General features: G+C 42.3%; 1 protein-coding gene and 1 long non-coding RNA gene across 4 annotated transcripts in view; both read left to right on the top strand.

Annotated features, from left to right (window-relative positions):
- Window positions 1-15,467, top strand: part of Smyd3 (SET and MYND domain containing 3) — a 566,094-nt gene that overhangs the window by 182,389 nt on the left and 368,238 nt on the right. The gene's annotated exons all lie outside the window — the stretch shown is intronic.
- The window catches only part of Gm31349, a 30,682-nt gene continuing 22,815 nt past the window's right edge, over window positions 7,601-15,467 (top strand). The window contains exons 1-2 of the long non-coding RNA XR_373746.3: window positions 7,601-8,381; window positions 9,538-15,467. The exon at window positions 9,538-15,467 is cut by the window's right edge and continues 22,815 nt beyond it. This is a non-coding gene — a long non-coding RNA (predicted gene, 31349). The remainder of the gene's footprint in view (window positions 8,382-9,537) is intronic.

The raw sequence follows: 15,467 nt of genomic DNA, 5'->3' as shown, positions 1-15,467 counted from the left end.
TCGAAGGTCCCAGGAAGATCCCCTTGTCTCTCCATTGTATCCTCTTTGAGGGACTCAGCATTTTATTTTAAAAGCACTGCTTGTGTGTTTGTTGACGTGGTTATTCTGTCTCAGCACTGTGAGAAGAAAGCTGTAAAGTCTCTGCCTTGTGCATTCTGGTAGCTGTGTGTTATTAATGATAGGTGTTGGAAAGAGTGATTTGAAAATAAAATGTTTTAAATCCTCTCACAGATGGGATGTAAAACCCAAATAAAATTTCAGATGACAATCAAAACTAATTTTGTGAAACTACTTAAACTGAGTGTTATGATTGTATTCATCCAAATGGAATTATAGAATTTAGCTAGTCCAGTATGTTAAAGTTGCTGGAGTCTTTGTATTTCTAAAGGAAAATTCTTCCCCCCACCCCCTGCCCCACCCCTGTGTGTCACTTCAGAAGAAACAAAGCTAAATGACCCTCTGAACACATAGCCCATAAAGTGACCCGCAGGTAAGATTGGTAGGTCTGTCAGAGAAGCAAGGGTCATTGATGCTCTGTGACTGTGGTTCCTTCTGTACAGAGTGAACAAATACTTTAAAATGGGTATGCCTCCTCAGGGAGGAAATGCAGAGACAGGGAACTAATTTGTGTCGATTTGAAGGGCCTGAATATTTTCAGGGTCAGGGTCTGTGTAATTGACCTGGGAGCTCCCAACCTTTTCTTGCCTACAACAGCCCGTTGTCCATCTGCCCCACATGACTGTGGTGATTGCCCATGGCCAGTGCCTTGGCTGCAGGAGACTCTTCTGTCGACCTCTGTTTTCTTCCTCTTCCAGGGACCAGAGAAGTTGGGTAGAGGGCTGAGAACTCTGTGCCTTTTTAGTGTTGTCAAAAACTGCAGGGCAGAGTCTTACAAAGCAGTAATGTTAGGCAAAGGAAGCTTAGCCACAACAGCCAGTGAGAGTTGTAGAGCTGTAGAGGCCAATTCCAATGGATTCACCTACAAAACAACTCTCGCCTAAGGCCAGGGAGTGTTGTGGAAGAGGGCGTGGGAAAACTGTAAGAGCCAGAGGACCAGGGAGTTTGCTGTGAGACTGTGTCCCTTAAGAGTGTCCGAGGCTACACCCATGAAGTCTCACCAACATGACTGCCTGTTAGCTGAACAAGGTCAACAACAGTAGAAAGGTCATACTGGATGGGGGAAGCCCATGAAGCCACAGCCATACACAAAGAACTACAGGGAACTAAGGAATGCTGAGAGCAAAAGAAATAGCCTTCCCCTGGGAAGACCACACTGCTTGGTTGTCTAGTACCAAGTGGTCAGCCCTAAGAACCTACATACAAGTAATTTATTAAGAATGAGCATCATATTTAGGAATATATATTTATATACATATATGCATTTAACAACAATTAATGAAAAAGAGGTTATGAACTTGACAGAGAGCACGGTGGTATGCATGTGAGGGTTTGTAGGGAGGAAGGGGAAGACACAAATGATATAATTAAATTATAGTATTGATAATAAGAGAAAAGAAAAAGGGCAGGGGGAATTTAAATGACTGCCAGTGACAGTATACAGTTTAGCTGTGTAGTGAAGAAATGCATGCAGGTTAGATGTTAAGCATGTATGGTTCCCCTTCACAGCTATGATCATCACTGTAGAGAACTGTTCCTTCCTATCTAGAACACACAGCACACGTTAGATTGCCTTCCTTCAAGACGCCCTGTTGCCTAAGTGTGGCTGTACACAGCTTAGAGTTTTGTCACCTGTAGTTTTGTCACCTTTGGGCTATAAACTTGACCCTCTGAGTCACGCTTGAAGGAAGTAATGACTAGTTAAGCAAACTCATAGCCAAGAAGAACCTACTATTTGATTAATATTTTTTGAGAACTTTCTGTGGATTTTATAGAATTCTCAGAGGAACGTTGTAAATCATTTTTTAAGCATTTCTCTTTTTTGTTTTTGTTTTGTTTTGTTTGTTTTGTTTCGAGACAGGGTTTCTCTGTATAGCCCTGGCTGTCCTGGAACTCACTTTGTAGACCTGGCTGGCCTCGAACTCAGAAATCCGCCTGCCTCTGCCTCCATTTTTTAAAATTCTATTTACAAATGAAATAGAAACTGAGAAATCCAGGTATTTGCTCAAAACAATGTACCACTAATAAGGCACAGTGGTCCAAACCCCAAGTTTGATTTCTGAATTTGGCTTCTTATTACATTAAGTACTTCTCTATGACAGACTCGATAATACAAACCAATAATCTGTGCTTGTCTAAAATGGAGAATCAGATGAATGTGAGCACAATACCTATTCATACTCTAATCCCAGTATGATTTAGTATAAGTGGGAATTAACATTAACAATGTGTTGTTTTGGTCGGCTTTTATTTTCTGAGTCGAATTTGCGCTATGATGCTGTGGCAGTTTTTCTCTCCAGCTGGGAAGGTTTTGATTGTCTGTTGAGCTCCTCCTGGCTGTGTTTGGGTTTCTCTGAGTTTTACTTTAACACCCTTCCGATTGTTGGCAAATATTCATCATGCAGCAGACCTGCCCATCCGTTCTGCTGCCAACCCAGACATCACAACAGGCACAACAGCAGAGCAGCCTCTGTTGTGAATGGTGAGACAGGGGAGTCGTGGAAAAGAGAAGGCAGATGTGGAGATAGGTACAGGCTGAACTTGTCAAGCAAAATCCTCTGAAGCCTAGGACTTTCTGAGTGCTCAGAGAATCAAAGATTCCTATTTTGAAGTATTTCAGATGTCTGTCTGTCTTTCTGCCTATTTTGATGTAAGGATTTTCTATATAGCCCAGGCTGGCCTCAAACTTGTGGCAGTGTTTTTATCTCAGCTGTGGCATTTTAAGTGTATCACCACATTTGGTCCCAAGATGTCAGATTTTTGGATTGATTATATATTCAACTTGCAAAGTCAGGACACAAAAATCTCCAAATCTGAAAAATTCCCAAATATGAGAGCATTCTAGCCTCAAGCATTTCAGATTAGAGATAGTTACTCTATATGGGAATCCGCTTGGGGATGTTCAGAGTTCAGTACAAGGAAAGCTGAAGACATTTATGCCAGACATTGTGTTTACAGGTGTCATTAGACTTGGAATTGAATGAGCAGAGCTGGTGAGATGAACAAACAAACACTCAAACACACATACCCCACTTTCTTAGCCGAAGCTTAGCTTACATATAAAGATGACATCTGGGCGTCGGATGCTTCTCTCTGGGATGGAGGCTCTTTGAGGGAGCTGGCTCTTTACCCCTTTGCAGCCTCTATTATTTGAAGCACATGGGTGTTTTCTGTGATGTTCCCAGCATGTGTGATTTCTCTTTCTGACACATGTGTGCTGCTGCAGTACTCATGACATCATAGCTACGGTTAGCATACCCATGAGTGTAACTCCTTTTGTGGGTGGGTGGAGGGAGACAAACCAAACTTTTCTTTTTAAAAAAAATTTTTTTATTAGGTATTTTCCTCATTTATATTTCCAATGCTTTCCCAAAAGTCCCCCATACTCCCTCCCACTCCTCTACCCACCCACTCCCACTTCTTGGCCCTGGCGTTCCCCTGTACTGAGGCATATAAAGTTTGCACAACCAATGGGCCTCTCTTTCCACTGATGGCTGGCTAGGCCATCTTCTGATACATATATAGCTAGAGACATGAGCTCCAGGGGGTACTGGTTAGTTCATAATGTTGTTCCACCTGTAGGGTTGCAGATCCCTTTAGCTCCTTGGATACTTTCTCTAGCTCCTCCATTGGGGGCCCTGTGATCCATCCAACAGCTGACTGTGAGCATCCACTTCTGTGTTTGCTAGGCCCCGGCATATTCTCACAAGAGACAGCTGTATCAGGGTCCTTTCAGCAAAATCTTGCTAGTGTATGCAATGATGTCTGCGTTTGGCGGCTGATTATGGGATGGATCCCCAACTTTTCTTTAAATCTTCCCCAACACTGACCATTGCCATTGCTCCAGGTTACACATAACAGCTGGTAAAAGTATCTGTGCCGTCCACCTTCCTCCAGATGCAGTATTTCCACATCAATGTCCTTTTTTTCCCTTAATTTCTGTCCAGTGACCACAACTGTTCTGAGTTTCATTCTTTGGTTTGCTGTGCAGTTTTTCACGTATGAATTGGTATTGGTATTTGGTTTATTTTGGTATGATTTTAATTTTATGTAAATTGAGCCAGTTTAGGCCCCCATCACCATTTTGTTTCTTTTTGACCCAGCACCCTGAGATTTTTTTTTTTCCCATGATGCAGCATCTAGATGCAGTTCTTTCTTCTTCATTGCAGCAGTGTTTTCTAGACCAGCGTTTGTCCAGGTTGAGTTTGCTGATCATTCTTTTGGATAACAAGAACATTAACTATCCTGGGTCCTTCTTCACGTTGGCGTTTGAGCTGAGTTTTGGTTGACTACCTTGTACTTTGGGATTCTAATTCACAGTTGTTCAGATTCATTAAATGTAGTCTTGGGAGTCTCTGTTTCATGTGCAGATTTGTTCTCAGACCTCCCAGTCTGGGCAAAGTCTAGGTGGTCTCTCTGGTGTTAACACTTGAAGCTGGGATCCTCAGATTAGTCAGTTGTCTCCAGTGAAAAGCTAGGGAGGGTAGTGTGCATGGGGAGGAAGGGACATGATGTAATTATAGTTTCCTTTTTAAAACACACATGCACATGCATGTGCACACGCACACTTAATTGTTTTAATTTAAAACTATGAAAAGAAACCTGTACCTTACAGACCAGAGCCAATTAGCCTTTGGACTTTTCTTCACCAGGTAAACTTTGTTGAGTCTTGGTTGTGTGAGGACAAGGCTGAAAGCCTACTTTGAGCTATGCAGAAAATTTATGGGTGGAGACAAAAGGATTAAGACTTTCCTCTTAAATGCAAAACTAACAGTTTCTACTCACTACTGATGGCTTCCGCTAGAGCACTGATGGGTATACTACTATGTGACATTTTACAAATGGTTCCTAATTAAAAAAAAATACAGTGCTGTCACGTAACAACAGCGTTGTATGAAAAAAGTGAGGCGATGCTGCTTCGTGATAATCTAAAGTAATTTATGTATTTAAACATGTGCACGGAACCCTGCAATGACATTTTTTTCTTTGTCATTGACTTCCCAGTAGCTCAGTCGTATTTTAAATATTTATGTTTTATATTTTCCTGCACCTGTCCCATGACAATGCACATAGACCATGCAAACAGAGATGTATTTAGTGCTGGGCTTGTGAAACCATTTTCTTACTGTCCCAATCTCCATTGGAAATGAAGCTGCCTTTTCAGGCGTTGCTTGGGCATGCTATATATGAGTAATTGTGCAGATTATCATCATAAGCTTCTCTTCCGCGTGCATATAGCTTTTGTGGTAACCGGTAAAACATTGCATCTTAATTTGAATGAGAAAAAAATATCAAAAGCATTTAGGAGATAGGAAAATATTTTTAAAAAGAAAAGAATTGAAGCCATATCTATGAATTTAAATTTAATACATAGTGGGAAAATGGCATAGATAATTGAATATATATGCACTTATATAGTGTTGTTAATGTATACACAACACAGTGGGTGATATGTCCTTAAACTAGACAAATCTTTTAAAAATTAGAATATTTCCTTTTGGTTTGAGATCTACCAGGAGAAATAAAATGAATTTCAGGATCCATCCCTTGTCTTGTTCAGTCTCGTTACCCTCGTATCATGGTGTTATGATGAACCTGCTTCTGTTAGATTAACACTGTCGCTTCTCAGGAGAAGGAAAAACAAAAGTTTCATGGACTGAGAAACAAAGATTAAACCTTGGTTGTGTTCCGCTGCTTGTATCAGCACAGAGCTATTTGTTGATCTGTGTCACCTACAGTCTGGTTCCAGTAGCCATGTCAGAAAGGCACCTGGTGATACGTCAGAAGATAAAGCGAATTACTGTGTTCAGTGAGAGAAATCAGCAGGACTAGGGGCAGTGTTTTTAATTCGTAGGCTGGGTTAGAGCTGTGGTTTATTCAAAGCTGACAGCCATTGAGCCGATCCCAGGCATCCTGGGAAGAGTACCAGCTACAGTAGGTGGACCGCCTGGACTGCATCTGTGTGGGGTTCGTCTTGGCCTTGGACAAGGTCACTGTCCTGGTCTGGATGTGCAGTGTATGGTACAGGCTGGGGGCCAAGTCAGGGGGTTGATGGACCTATTGACCTTGTTCAGCCTATGTGGAGGCTCAGGGCCCAAGAACAGCTGTTTGTTTCTGCCTCTCTGTGCTTTGAATGAAAGTAGCTCCCATAGATTCACGTGTTCGAATACTTGGTCCCCAGTTGGTGGAGGTGTTTGGGAAGGACTTGGAGGTGTGGCCTCATTTGGAGGTATGTCACTAGGTGCAGACTTGAAGGTTTTAAAAGGCTAGGATCCAGCCATTCCCTGTGTTCTCTTCTTGGAGCAAGAGTGAGTTCTCAGCTGCTATTCCAGCTGCCTACCTCTGTGCCCTTACTTTGCAATCGTAAATCGCTACCCTTGGAATCAGGAGTCCAGTTAGGTACTTCTATCAGTTGTCTTATCACTGCAATACAAAATAAAACAAAACAACCCCCCCCCCCCAAATGAAGCCTAAGACACCTATGGTGTCCTTTGAAATGTGTTTGTTACTATTATCCAGCCTCTTCAAAATGGCTGATTTCATTCATTAGCCTTAAGATTTTTTTTTTTTTTTGGTATGTATGATGGTATTTTGTTTATGCATGTGTTTGTGCATTTATTTATTCAGAATACTAAAAATAATATCCAGTGCTTCCTGTATGTTAAGCAAATGCTCTACCGTTGACCTCCTCTTCAGCTATAGTTTGTTGTTGTTGCATGTGTGTATCTGCATGACTGTATGTGTGTGGTCACGATTGGTATGTGGTTACACTTTGACACAGGTATACGAATGTGTGGAACCCAGAGGTTGATATCAGGTGTCATCCTCATTTGTTCCCCACCTATGAATTGGGCCAGGGTCCTTTACTTTGAGCCCAGAACTCACTGATCTGGCAAGTCTAGCTAGCCAGCTTGCTCTATGGATGCCTCGCTTCTATTTCCCCAGTGCTGGGATAACAGTTGGGCTTCCCCATCCACCTGACATTTATGCTGGTGCTGTGGATCCAAATTCTGGTCTTCATACTTATGTAACAAAGCTATTTACCCACTGAGCCACCTCTTCCGCCCCATTAACTTATTTTTTAATTGAAATATTGTAATTGTAAATATTTAAGAGACACAGTGTGCTCTCTCTTCAGGTTTGTAATGTGTGAGATTCAGATCAGGGCTTTTACTTTAGTTGTCGCTTCAAGCCTTTGCCATTTTCTAGTGTTGGGATCATTTAAAATCTTCTCCATTCGCTGTTTAAAATATATAGTTAAATGTTGCCCGTTATAGTTTCCTTGTTTTGCTCCTTATCTGTCAGTTAACCCCTCCAATGACCTCTGGGCAACCATCATTCTTCTCTCTGTTGTTATAAGACTCCTATCCTCCCTCTCTCTCTCCTTCCTTTCCTTCTTTTCCAATTCCTTTCCCTCCCTCCTTCCCTCCCTCCCTCCCTCCCTCCCTCCCTCCCTCCCTCCCTCCCTCCCTCCCCCCTCCTTTCCTTCCCCCTTCCCTCCCTTCCTCCCACCCTCCTTTCCTTCCCCCTTCCCTTCCTCCCTCCCTCCCTTCCTTCCAGTTACCACATGTAAGTGCAAATGTTACTTGCTTTCAACTTTATCCCACCTAGCATGTTTTCTTCTAGTTTCTTTCACATCACAATATTCACAAAGGATTAAATGTCATCCATTTATCTTGCTAAATAATGATCTCTTGGGTTTGTATCACCCTGGGTGGATGAAATGAAAAGAAAAGATCTTCCTGCTGTGGTGTGATGTCATTTCCTGGGTCAAGCACAGAAAGGAGGGGAGCAGCAGTAAGCGTTGGTGGCCCTGTGCATTCTGATTGTGAGTGCGGTGTGGCTGGTGCTTCAGGCTTCTGCCATCTATACCTCCCTGCCGTGATGGACTGTATTCTTAACCTGTAAGCGAGTGGAGGCCTGACATTTACTTGGGCCTACAGTGACAGGAGAAGGAACAGAGCCATGCACTTTCAAGTTCTCTATTTCACTTGTCTATGAGTGAAGCGTTGATTGTGAAGACATAATGCCATACCTTATTTAAATGCTGCCATCTCCGTCCCCAATTCAGTTTCTCTTTCCTTTCATTGCTCAGCGAATGTTCTATCCTCTGTGTGATTTTACCATCGGCATTTATATCTTAAATGCTTTCTGTCGTTTATAATTACGTATTGTGACATAATTGGAGTCATTACATTATCGAGAAGTTTTGGTAATGGCCAGACTGCAACCAACACAGGAGCGTTGCCGAGGATATGTATGTGGTGGGTATTAAGCATGTTGCTGAAAATCATTTGCTTTTTGTGTTTCATGGAACTCCCTTGTAAATTTGCATTTAGAATGATAATTCATGCTAACAGCTTTCATCTCCCTTGAGGTAGCAGAAATGAGTTCTAAAGATGGCAGAATGAAAGAGTCATCTTGCAGATAAAGTCAATGAGCTGTCAAAGAATTTTTCTTCATCAAACACATCCCAAAGCACCCTGTGCTGTTCTAGACTTTCCGTAACTGTCATGCTAGGATTCTTAGTTCAGTTTTTTATATTTTGTTTTTGTTTTTGTTAACCAGGACAAATATTAACAAGCATATGTGGTCAGTCAACGGAAAGTACTTATAAAGAGTACCTTGGAGCGGTGTTTCAATCTTCAGGAAAATGGTGAAGGGGAAACCCAGCATTGATTGCTGTTGCTAGGCAACGCCTTTTGCAGCAGATGTACCAGGGACAGTGGTGCTGTCTGCCAGCACAACCATGCATGATAAAAAGCAGTGCAGTGCTGTGATGTTTCAGAGACCCTGGAATCAGCCTAGTGCTTCCTCTTTTCCTTTGGTCTGCTTTGATATGCATTTGAGAAGTTAACTTCACATGGGCCAAATATGTAGACAGTGAGAAACTTGGTGCCCTTTGGGGATTTTTAGAGTGGCATGAATGGATTTGTTGAGCCAACTCTAGGAGAATCAGGTTTTTTAAAATTTTTTTTCAAGTAACATTAATTTTCCTGTCTGCTCCTGTGTGTTTCCATTCATTCATCTGTGCATATACCCACACATACATTCACTGCCAAGTGCCTTGCGTTGCAAAGCGCTGTGTTCCTAATAGTTTGGTCTATGCTGTACTGCTTCCTGTTGGATAGTGCATCACTGTATGGATTATAAGTGTGTTGAAGGGACAGTTGTGTCAGTGTAAATGTTTTCTGAAGAAAGGCCTCTCGCCTTCTGAGCTTTCGGGGTATACTGGGGAGTTTGTTGAGGGCTTCCTCGGCCTCCTTCCTCGTGAGACTATTGCCCCAATCTGGAAGGTATATCAGGAGTATGTATTGTGCCTGAGCCCCCTGGGTATATCCTTTTGACTGCCAAAGAGCCATCCTTGAGAAATACTGAAGTAGACGTATTAGTGACGAGTTTATCAATGTCACTTGTCAGGTTGAAGTCATTCCCGGAGAAGCCACTTGCTGCGGTGTTCAGTCAGTGCCCCACACCGCAGGGTGACTCCTCAGCCTCTTCATGCCATGATTGCTGTTGATTTGATTGAATCGGATGAGCTCACCTTCCTTCGGGAACTTGGTCTCTGGATGTCCCTCAGGGAAGCTGAGGAGCAGCATCGTTGCGTGGGACTTAAGCCACCTCAAGAAATAGAGCTACATAAAAGCCTGCCAACCTCCATCCATGTTTATACAGGTAGATCCTGAAGATGGACGCTTCAGCCATCTTGAAAAACCCACCAATGATTCAACAAATAAGGCAGCAAGCACCTGAATTCACCTCTTTGTAGTTGCTTTCAATGTCAACGCTGATAAAACATTTCAGTGGTCTCTGTGCTATGACTCTGATCAAGTCTTTAATAAAGCTTTGTACGCTTATAAAGTATTGGCATAAATTAGCAAGCATTTATTGCTTATACAGGCTGTAATAGAGAATTCTTTTTTACTTTCTTCAGTTGTGTATGCCTGGAATCCCCGTTTCAGTTAGCGCTTGTTAAGATGTTGGCCTTTTCCCATGGGATAGGGCAGCTTAATATATGGTTCTTATTAGTTTGTCTAGTTCGTTACCATTCCTCTGTCAAGCTAAATGGCTTTTAGATGACTCGTGCATTTAAGTCTGTTCAAAAGTTGTTAAGGTTTGTAATTTATCATATAACCATTTCTGACCTTGTTTGGTCCCTGACTAGAGTGATGTTCATTGAATATATATTGAAGAATATGAGAAACATTAATGTCGCACTAAAAGCATTAGCAGTAAGCGTGTGTGTTTGTGTGTGTGTGGTGTGTGTGTGAGCACATGTGCGAGGTGGCTAAGTTGTTGCTGGCAATCAATCATAAGGCTTTATTTCTTATATTTGGTAGTGAAGACATTTTCCATTATTTATAATTTTTAAATTACTTCCATTTTAAAATTAGCCACCCTCATTTCAGCCCATGTTCAACAGTGATATATTTTCTGAATCTATATCATTGTATATGGTTTGACCTTTAGTTGAATCTGGTAGTAAAGATCAGGATGAGTTATGCTCGAGCGGAGAGGGCCTTTAATGTTTCTCCGTGCTTGGTGTTGTCCCACCACACATGCTGTGTGATGTTATTAATTTGCTTGAATCATAATGAGCTTAAAAAAAAAAACCCCAAGTCGGTCTTGGCTAATGCATTCTTGGACGTTAAGAAAGGGCTGTAACACCTGAGTGTTCTGCATGAGCTGCAATGGAGGCAGACAGTTGCCTACAGGCAGCAGAATGTATTTCTGCAGGTGTGTTTTCTCTGTGTGTGTGTGTAGGTGACTCTCGATGACCCTAGCAGTGTCCTTATTCTCATTTGGGAGCTAAGTTTTTAGAATGTAACTAACTGAATATTTGTGGAGTCGCCCCCAAACCACTCAAACAGTAGGAAGGCATAAATGACTCTGAGTGTTTAAAACATGCAGAAGAATAAACTCGGTCATCAGTGGCATGCAGTGGGTATGTGGCTGTCTGTATGTTACCATTCCCTTGGGCCCAGCAGTGTCTGTTCACCTAGGCAGGAATATCAAGTCCTTGACAGTGCCCTGCCCGGGGAGAGTCAGTGACTATGGCTCAGCCTTAGTCACAGGGCCTGGGCCTCTGGAACACCCCTGGTCTACTTTTTTGGTATACAATGACTCATGTAGTCGATCGACTGTGACAGTGAAGTGATTGCAGACAGGGAGACCTAGGCTTTCAGTGAGTCCATGAGGGGCAAAGGTCAGTATCATTCTAAAATCATTCACAGCCCACAGAAGTAAAACGCAACTTCACTTGAGAGAGTCGATGCATTTCTGAAAGTTTCATATTACCAGAAAACCACCATCTCATCATAAGTTCCTTAAAGTGCTAGGCAGATGCATATATGGGAAAATTTCAGGCAGCCATAGGGGCATTTAAGAGTGCTTCAAATCTATTAAGATTGCAGATAGCACGGATTTATAGAGCAAATATTTTTTTTCAATAAACCATCTTGTGGGGAGGATTGAATAAGCTGAAAATGATCTGGGAAGTTTTGAGTGTCTGTCACCTCCTGGGAGCTAGTGTCAATGGAGAAGGGTATTGGTTTAACTGGGCAAATTCATCATTAGAGGCTAACAGTGACTTAGTAGTTGGCCCAGTGTGGCTATGGGCCACTCGTATCAGAAAACTTGAAAGTTACAGGATATTTGCTTCGTTAGTTAAGGTCAACTTCCTGACATTGTTAGTATGTTTGGACACTTTAGAAAAAAATCTCTTAGATTTAGCTGGGGTCATTTTGCAAGCCTGTAATCCCAGCTACTCCAAGGGGCTGCGGCAGGAACATGGCAGGTTCATTGGCCTGTCTGAGTTATAGCGGGTATTCAAGGCTAGCCTAAGCAACTTAGTGAATCCCTGTCTCACAATACAAAGTAAAGAGAAGACCCGGTTTATGGACCCATGATGGAGCCCTTGCCTAGTGTGCACAAGCCTCTAGGTTCAGTCAAGCCTTCCCTTTCTCTCCCCAAGACTACCTCAGACTTCTCCTAAGTGTGTAATTGATAGTATTTAGATCCCTAAAGGGTCTAGTACTGAATCGTTTTCTCAAGATATTTAAGAAGTAATAAAAGCAAATGCTTCCTTATCTTAGAATTGAGGAAAATGTTATTATATATGTATATATATATTCATAAATATTATTTTAGGGGGATTTATTAATTTTATGTGTGAGTGTTCTGTCTGTCTGTCTGTCTGTCTGTATGTATGTATGTATGTTATGTGCACCATGTGCATGCTTGGCGGCCATGGAGGTCAGCAGAGGGCATCAGATCCTCTAGAACTGGAGTTAGGAATGATTGTGAGCTGTCATGTGGATGCTGGGAATCTAAACTGGGTCCTCACTGCAATCAGAAGTACTTTTACCCATTGAGCCTTCTCTTCAGCCCATAAATACAGTTTTTAATCACTAAATAGATAAATAGATAGATAAAAAATGCACTGAACAAATATGTTTTACATTGTATATTTCTCTTGGGTCCCTCCTACCCCCATACCTTATAGCCATTGTCTCTTTCATGCATGTAGCTACCTTTCTCTGTTTATTCTTTTTCTTGAGAGCTAGCTGTGAGTGTTTTGTATTTCTTAATACAATTTGCCTCTTTTTTTTTTTTAATTCATTTATGTAAGTACACTGTAGCTATCTTCAGACACTCCAGAAGAGGGTATCAGATCTCATTAGGGATGGTTGTGAGCCACCATGTGGTTGCTGGGATTTGAACTCAGGACCTTTAGAAGAGCAGTCAGTTCTCTTAACTGCTGAGCCATCTCTCCAGCCGCACAATTTGCCTCTTAAGAGGCAAAATTGAGACCACTAATATAGCTACTCATGTAACAAGAGAGAAAATGAGTGTTAGAACATTTTATTCTTGAAATTCAGATTCAATGCCCAAGAAGATGTTAAATTAAAACGTTTAGGAACAAATTTTATATGATATTTGACATTTTTTTGACATGGTTTCTCCTTCAGAAGTCTTTATTACCTTCACCACACTCACAGCCATTAATTAGACTTAATTATGTAACTATACTGGCGCTCACTCGTGTTTCTTCAGAAAGCCAGTTTTCTGGTCCTGCCTCCTCCCATCCCTGTAGTCTCTAACAACAGTGGCAGCTGAAGTTTGTTAGGTTGCTTAACCTTCCTTTCTGTGGCTCACCTTGCTGCAGATTGAAAATAATTTTTTTTTACGTCATGCGTGTCCAAGCCCCCTTTTGTAGTCAGTATGGCATAACTTTTGTTTACACATCATTTGCATTGTACGTGAAGCAGGGGTTGAGTGTGCATGGGAGGATGTGTGTAAGGTTGTCTAGAAATACTCTGCTATTTATCTAGGATACTGAGCATCGTGACATCTTGCTGTCTATGTCAGCTTCTTGGATTCCAAGGGCTGATTGCGTTACCAGCGTGTCCTGGGCATTGGTGTGTGCTCTTCTGTCGGGGTTAAGCCTCTCTACACCGCTCTGATGTTGACTTTATTATTATCTCCTCTGGAAAGATAAATTAACATAGTGGATGAGAACTGAAATACTTTGTGCGTTGTCACCAGACCTTTGCAGCTGCAAGCTGGTAAATCCGCCTCTCTCTCTAACGTCCATATTTCCCTTGGGTAGAAGAAGCACACGCGCGCATACACCTGCAAACCTCGCCAATCTGAGAACTCTGCACAGCTTCAAGATATAAATGACCAGTGCAGTTCAGCAGGACATTACTGAGCCACGATGGCGTTTTCCTCCCAGGGAAGGTAAAGCTGTGGCTGTCCTACTGAATCTGCCAGTTCCCTCTTCCCAGGCATCCCGTTCTCTCTTCTCAGGCATCCCGTTCTCTCTTCCCAGGCATCCCGTTCTCTCTTCCCAGGCATCCTGTTCTCTCCCTGCGCAAACTATGCTTGTAGGTTCACACTTTCACTTTTAACTTTAAAAACCAAGCCCTTGTTGCTGGGTTGGAGTTTGGCCTGTCAGGTCATTATTAGTTAAACTTGTGTAAAATAACAAAATTCCCATCATGTCAGATTTCGGTGTTTCTTTGGACTTGAAAGGATCCCCACATCGCACCTGTGTTTCTCGCTCCCGTCCCACTTACTGGCTTTGATTCCTCTCTACAAATGCTCGTTGTTCTCATTGGCTGTGTTTCCATAAAATAAAGGCCAACCCACAGGCTGTTTATCTTAGCAGCCTGAGGCTTGCCTCTCCTGCCCTGGTACGCTTCTTCTTCCTGCCTTGTTTCCAGAGGCACCCTGTCCATCCCCAACCCTGTCCATCCCCAACCCTGTCTCCCACGATGGCCATTAGAAGCTCATTCTTTCTGTCACTCTCCTTCCTTCCCTTTTTGGAACTTCCTTCTGCTGTGGCAGCGGCAGGTCTTGGTTAGCTGGACCAATCATGCCAACATCGATTCTCCAAATGTATAGCTTTCTGGGCTCGAAAAAGTTCTCCACCTTCTAGTCTACTAATGTAATTCTAATGAAAGCCGGAGATTAAATAATTGATATAACCAAAATGTACTGATCTGAGGGGAAAGAAATCAGATCCAAAATAGAAAAATTAAATGAATCCTCCCTCACGGGGTCACATCTGATTATTTTCTTCTGCTTATAAATGAAAACAAAACTAAACATGGCTCATCAACTGTAGTTGTTTTACTTTGTAGACAGTATAGTCCTTTTTCCTCCTTTTCCTCCTCCTCCTCTTCCTCTTCTTCCCACTCCTCCTCCCCTTACCCCCTCCTTCTCCTCTCTTCCTCCTCTTCCTCCCCCCTTTTCTCCTCTTCTTCCTCCTCTTCTTCCCCTTCCTTCTCCTCCCTTTCCTCCTCCTTCTTTCTGTCTTCGTTTTTACCCTACATCTTTATATCAGGGTCCTTGATACATGTGTCACTGGCTAGCCTTTTCCCATGGGTCCTGCTCTTCCGATGTGACATTTTCCACATCTCCTTTATTTAGTAGCTCCCAATTCATTGGCCTTTCCCACTCCTATGCTGTATGTTAGTTTGAAGTAGGAGGACAGGTCCTAATAGACTGCATTGTAGTGCTCCGATGGAGCTTAAGGTTTCTAGGGTTCCTGTCGAAGGGTAAAAATGACCATGGTGGAGGGAGAAGAGGCATGAATCCCAAAAAGGACTGGAAAGAGGGCTCAGCTGTTAAAAACTCCTGTGGATTTTTCTGAGTAGAGTTCCATTTACCTGACAATCATGTTAGGCAGTTCAAAACTGCCTGTAACTCCCACCCAAGCTGATCCACTGTTTCTGGTTTCCTTAGAAACCTGCATGTATATACACATAGCCCATATACACATGCACAAATACAATCCAAAGTTTCATAAATAAATAAGATTAAAGAGAAACCTACATCCAGAT

Source organism: Mus musculus, chromosome 1 (genome assembly GCF_000001635.26).
Source record: "Mus musculus strain C57BL/6J chromosome 1, GRCm38.p6 C57BL/6J".
Lineage (NCBI taxonomy): Eukaryota > Metazoa > Chordata > Mammalia > Rodentia > Muridae > Mus > Mus musculus.
Note: the sequence above shows the minus strand (reverse complement) of the source record. Positions and strands in the feature narration are given on the sequence as shown.